General features: G+C 37.5%; 1 long non-coding RNA gene across 1 annotated transcript; it reads left to right on the forward strand.

Annotated features, from left to right (window-relative positions):
• Positions 1-431: 431 nt before the first annotated feature.
• On the forward strand, positions 432-6,003 carry LOC131925737 (uncharacterized). The gene is made up of 3 exons (XR_009383322.1): positions 432-573; positions 5,623-5,720; positions 5,824-6,003. It is a non-coding gene; the product is annotated as an uncharacterized LOC131925737 (long non-coding RNA).
• The last annotated feature ends 338 nt before the right edge of the window (positions 6,004-6,341 follow it).

A 6,341-nucleotide genomic window follows, 5' to 3' on the forward strand; every position in this document is an offset into this window, starting at 1 on the left:
GTTCTCCACAAACTGGCAGCAGGACCCCATTGACAAAGACACCTACACAACTCAATGAATATAGAGTAGTGAGCTGGTGTGCACATGGAGCCTTCACTCCTGTGTTCTAATGTCTTTGTTTCATGAATGTACTCTGTACGCTTCTAAAAGAGAAAGGTAGACACCAACCCAGCCATAAAACCTTTGACCTGCAATCTGCCCTGCCTGCAAAATATGCTAGTGCAATGTTGGCACAAAACTTACAGGAGTAGCCAACCAAAGTCTGATTTGACCTAAGGCCCACTCCATGAAAAGGAACCCACAATGGACACTGCTAGGTTAACTATGAACCAAAGAGCAGATAGCCCAGAGACCTAAGGCAAAACCAAACTCAGCTGATAAAAAAGTAGCAATAAAATGACTTACAGTAGTATTCTGTTATACTCGCAGGTCTGTGCTTTATTTGGTAATCATCAGAGAGGTTTTCTCCAGCACCAGATCAGAACAGATGTAGCCAACCACAGCAAAACATTACATTGAGATTGCAACAGAAGACAACTTGGAGGGGGGAGGCAAACCAACTAGGAAGAAAAGGTGACTGTGTTATACTACCATCTACTTCATCCTTTTATTTTTCTATTTTTTTTTCTTTTTTCAAGACAGGGTTTCTCTGTGTAGCTTTGCACCTTTCCTGGAACTCGCTTTGGAGACCAGGCTGGCCTTGAACTCACGAATATTCGCCTGCCTGCCTCTGCCTCCTGAGTGCTGGGATTAAAGGTGTGAGCCACCACCGCCCAGCTTTATTTTTCAATTTTATTTCACCTTTGTACTTGATGTTTTATTTTAGTTTACATTTTACCTAAATAGCTTTTTGTCACTGTCCTTTCATTGTCTTTCCTACCTTAGTGTTTTGAAATTTTCTGGTAACAATGGCTTTACCAAAGGCCACAAGAAAATACAGCAGATAACAATTAATAACCTAGGTGTTGACATAACAGAGAAATATTTTCTAATGGAGGAACCCTGTCAAGCAAGGCTTACAGGACCACAGACTCTGGACTGGTTGCTTCTGCCTGTAAATTTTGTCATGTGCTACTACATTTCTTCCCTAAAAAGAGCTGTGGGCGTTTTCCCACTGCTTGTGTGTTTATCTCATGTATATATTCCATCTATTGGGCACAATTATACCTGTTCATGGTCAGGAAGATGATTTCTGCTTAAGCTGTATAATTTTTATGAATGGACATAATATTAGGATATTTTTCATTACTCAGCTGAAATAGGAAAGTAATAGTATACTCAGTTACACAAACAGATGTTTTTAGACTTTAGAGCAATTCCAAAATAGACTAGTTGCCCTGGAGATTAATTGTACAAGGGTAAATTCCCAAGTGTCTGTTGAATCAAAGTCAAGCTATAACATTTAGACATAACCCCTGCAGTAATTGACTTTCTGCATCTACTACTAAACTCAAGATTCTGCAACCAATTTTTTTATTGTTTAAGTCCTGAATTTCAATGTCACTCTCTGTCTGGGAACACTAACCACTCAAAGCTACATGCCTGCTTTACTTACCACGCCTGGTCAGCATGACCTCACTAACCTAAGAGAAACTGTGTGATATCTCATTGCTCTGTCTCTTATTGTTTGCTCAAGAAATGCTTTGTGACCTTGAAAATGTAACTCATATTTATCCAGTTTTGCTGTGAAAATAGAGATGTGTATATAGAGGAGAGTGAGTGAGTAAAAAAGTGAGTGAATGATGTAGTAGTGTGTGAAGGAATGTAACAGAGTAGAGAGAAGAAATGTGTATAGAAGAGAGATATGGAAGTATGTAAAAAAGAAATGTAGCTGTGTAATGGAGATGGACAGCTGTGTAGAATGTAGATATACCTGAGGAGAGAGATGTAACTCTGTGAAAAGAGATGTAACTGTATACAGAAATATATTACTGTGCAGGAGAGAGATGTATGTATGTAAAGTAATATATAGGTGTATGTAAAGAATGTAACTGTGTGGAGATTTGTAACTGTGTAGAGACAAGGAAGATGAAGCTGTATAAAAAAGAGATGTAACTGTGTAAAAGAGGTATGCAGTTGTGTGGAGAATGTAACTGTGTGGAATGTAAATATGAGGAAACAGATTTTGAGAGAAGATGTTTTAAGACAAGTAAAGAAGAAAGTTACCATCAGAAAGCCCATGTTTCCTTATTTCGCCCTCAGATAGAAAAAGTCTAGACCTTGCTACATTTGTGGATTTTTTTTTGGCATACTCTGGTGTTGCCTGGAGACTGGCACTCTAGTTAGCAGTACTAGTGTGTTCTTTATTATTTATTATTTCTCAAATTTATATATTTTCATTTTTATCCATACCATATTCCCTCTTTCCCCAATTTCAATCTTATGTCATTTCCCACTTTATTATTATCATGTTTATGGCTAAAACCTTATGAACAACATTTTGTCCATTCATAAAACATAACCAATGTTTCTGAACCTTATAAGTTCAGAGACACATGTGATGTACACATGTGTCTTCTATTGCAAGTCAACATTGAGAATGCTCTAAAAACATGGTATCTGTGGCCTCAATCTGCTTTCCCTTGGGGTAGAAATGGAGGAATAAATACCAGTGAAGAGCACTCAGCAAGAAAACACAGTAACCTAAAATAAAGGGACAAAAAGAACAGGGAAAAATAATGAAAAATTGGAGCACATATGCATCCTCAAATAAAAATAAAACACAGAAACACATACACACACAAATACACATACATACACTAAGAAGGAAACCACTCTAAGAAAATTGTAATCCCCTAAATATCAGAAAACAATGGTAATTAAATAGCAAACATTCTTGGAAATTATTTCAGATCTGTCATTTTGAAAACATCAATGACAATGTCTATGGTTCAAACAGATAATTGCAGTAACAAAATCAATTTAGGACCTAGAAAAAAAGCAGCATAGCAGATAAAAAAAGTCAGTGACACAGAAGGTTTGTTGTTGTTTGTTACCTGTTTGTTTTTTATTATGGAGCAAAATTCATCAAGGAAATTAAGCTTCTTAAAAATAACCAATGATAAACTAGATAAATAAGTTAGTAATTTAAATTTGACATCAAGATTGGTAGAAGGAATTACCAATAGAGGAGATTGTTTAGAAAAATAAATTTCAGTGATGAGGACAAGGATGAGCCAACAGTTCATTCAGACACTTGTAAAAAAGTCCTCAATGAATATATGGTTCACCCTTCAGAGGGCTTTAGAACTAATTCAAGAATCCACATCCAAAAATATTTTGGTCAGAAAAAAAAACTGAAATTAATAGTAAGAGCATAGAAGATGTATTCACTGAAATTAGAGCAGAAATTTTCTAAAATTTATGCCCAGCCTGCAAGGCTACAACGGGTACTTGACCACCCTAAGGAGGGAATATAGGGACAGGAGACACAAAGGGAATATACCAAGTCTAGATTCTGATCAAGGTGCAACTTTATTTTTCTCCAGGAAGGTTTAAATAGTTCCTTCAGGGTAGGGGGAGCAAGAAGCTGTCATCTGCGTAAGGTGGGGCAAGCTAACAGGATGTTTGTATAGGATATTTACAGGGTGAAAGGGTCAAGGGCTCTGACTCAATGTCCTGTTGCTAGGAGACCTGACTGTAAGATGATCTAGTTCCCTGTCTTATGGGGGTCTGTATTTTTCCACTAATTAGAGATTCTGTCCTTGTCCTTGACAAATTTAGAGAAATGACTATACCATAAAAAGGAGGTATTTATTAGCCCAAATCGGCTGACCAGAGAGGAATTTCTCCACAACGTATTAGTGTCAGTTTGTAAAAAAACACAAAGCAAAGAAACAAGGCAAAAATGACCAACTAATCTACAAAACCAAACCCATCAGAATAACATCAGACCTCTGTCAGCAACCCTGAAAGCTGAGAGAGCTGGAAATTGTGTATTTCAAGGTCTTGCATCTTTAGATATGTCTATTCTGGCTGATCTCCAGTGACATTTTTCTGCATTTAATTTGCTTTCATCTCATGGCTGATGAACTTTTATTTTCTAAAGTGTCTTTATACATATTTATTAGTATTGAAAATTAGCATATAAAATAAGGGCTTATTTCATGACATTTCACACATACTTTGCTCTTATGTATTCTCTGTTCCCATGCCACTCACCAGTTTTCCTGTCTCCCTACTTGCTTATCCCCTTCATCTCCTCTAGGGGCTCCCCTTCTGCTTTCATGTCATATCTATTTCATAACGAGGATGCCCCCACAGACATATATTTGAATGCTTGTTACCCAGTTGGTGGAACTGTTTAGGATGGATTAGGAGCTGTAGCAGGTGTAACACTAGGGCTGAGCACTGAGGTTTCGATAGCCACCCCATTCTCAGTTAGCTCTTTCTGCTTGTGGATCAAATGTAAGCTCTTAGCTACTGCTCCTGTGCCATGCCTGCCTGCTTGCTGTCATGATCTCCATCATGATGGATATGGCTTCTTAATTCTCTGGTGCTATGAGACCCAAACTAAATATTTTCTTTTATAAATCACCTTAGTCATGGTATTTTGTCAAGACCATTAAAAAGAAACTAAGACAATGTCCTTTACCACCCTCCATCACTTTTGTTTGTTTTCAGTTTTATGATCACAACTCCCCACAGGTTGTGTGTGTGAGTGTGGGTGTGAATGTGTGTGTGTGTGTGTGTGTGTGTGTGTGTGTGTGTGTGTGTGTACAACATATCTTCTGGACACATTTGCTGAAGTTTCACTCCTCAACTTTGCATTATAAGCAACAGAATCCGGTATTAGAAAACAAGCATACACCCCATCATCTCCTCAATTTATAAATCCTGCTGACTTAGGCTCCCAAGTCCAAGTGCTTAGATTACAGGTCTATGCCACAAAGCCTGGCTTGCCCATCTGCTTTAAAATGGAAGTCAAACACAAACTCTCTGATCTCATTTGCCACTAAGCAAGGCACGTAAGAGCCCACAGAGACTGAAGCAGCAAGTGCAGGGCCTACACGGTCAGCACCAGGTCCTCTTCATAGATAGTATAGCTATTAGCTTACTGTTTTCACTTGACTCCTGACCAACTGAGTGGGTCTTTGACTTGTGCCTGCTCTTGGGAGTCTTTTCCTCCTGTTGGGTTGATATGTCCATCGTTGATAGGGGAGTTTTGCTTCATCGTATTATATGTTATTTTGTCATGTTTAGTTGTTATCTCTTGGAAGCCTGTTTTTTTTTCTAATGAGAGACAGAAAGGGAGAGTATCTGGAGGGAAGGGGAGAGGGGAGGAGAAGGGATGGAGTAGGAGAAGAAACTATAATCAGGACATATTGTGTGAGAAAAGTATCTATATTCAATAAAAGAAAAGAAAGAAGAAAGGTAAAAGATTTCTTTAACAAAAATATATAGACCATATTTCTAGTTGTTGTATTTGATTTTTAGAATAAATTGTTTATGTAAAACACAGCCAGTTTTGAGCTACAGTTAAATGGTTACTCATCTCTACTTTAGCTTGTATTGCTGTGCACTTACATAAAAATATTATGATGAAAACTAAGCACTGGAGGGGAAAAAATCTTCATCACCCACTGCATGCTTTTTATACTCTTATTTCTCTGTTTCCCTTAGCACCCATCATGACATCACACTAGCAAGAATGATGTGTTTTTCTCACATAAGCAAAGGAATTTGCTGCTTTGGGACCAAGATTTCCTACTAAGAAGGTGGTAAGTGCTAACTGGCCATTTGTTTGGTTTGTACTTTGCATTCACTTTGAAGTATTCACGTTTGTTTAAGCTTTGTTTTATTTTTAATTGTGTCTGTGTGTAGGATTGGCATGTAATACCCGTAGATGGCAGAGAAGAGCATCGGATACCTTGGAGCTGGAGTTAGAGGTTGTTAGATGTGGGTGTTGGGAACTGAGCTTGAGTCTTGTGTTAGGGCAACAAGTGTTCTTCCCTGCTTAGCCATTTCTACAGCCATGGAAAATAAATGTATTTGTTGCTGGTGGTGGTGGTTTGTTCACTTAATTGATTTTATTCTGCTTCCATCTGAAGTTAATTTTTTTGCGGGGATTTAATATGACATAGCAGTTTCATTTTAATTATTAAAACATAATTAATTCATTTTTATTCTCGTTTTCTTGCATCTTCCCTCCTAAAACCTTTCAATTTGATGTAGTTTTATGCCTTATTTCTTTCTTCAAAGCAATCTATCATATTTATCTTTTCATTTTGTACCTGTTTTTACTTTGCAGAACCAAGTTTTCCATTTGATAAACCTTTGAGAATCTCTGTTGGTCAATGATATAGCAGAATAGTACCCTATCCCTGATCAGATGCATAGAG

The sequence above is a fragment of the Peromyscus eremicus genome, chromosome 15 (assembly GCF_949786415.1).
Source record: "Peromyscus eremicus chromosome 15, PerEre_H2_v1, whole genome shotgun sequence".
In the NCBI taxonomy this organism is placed as follows: domain Eukaryota; kingdom Metazoa; phylum Chordata; class Mammalia; order Rodentia; family Cricetidae; genus Peromyscus; species Peromyscus eremicus.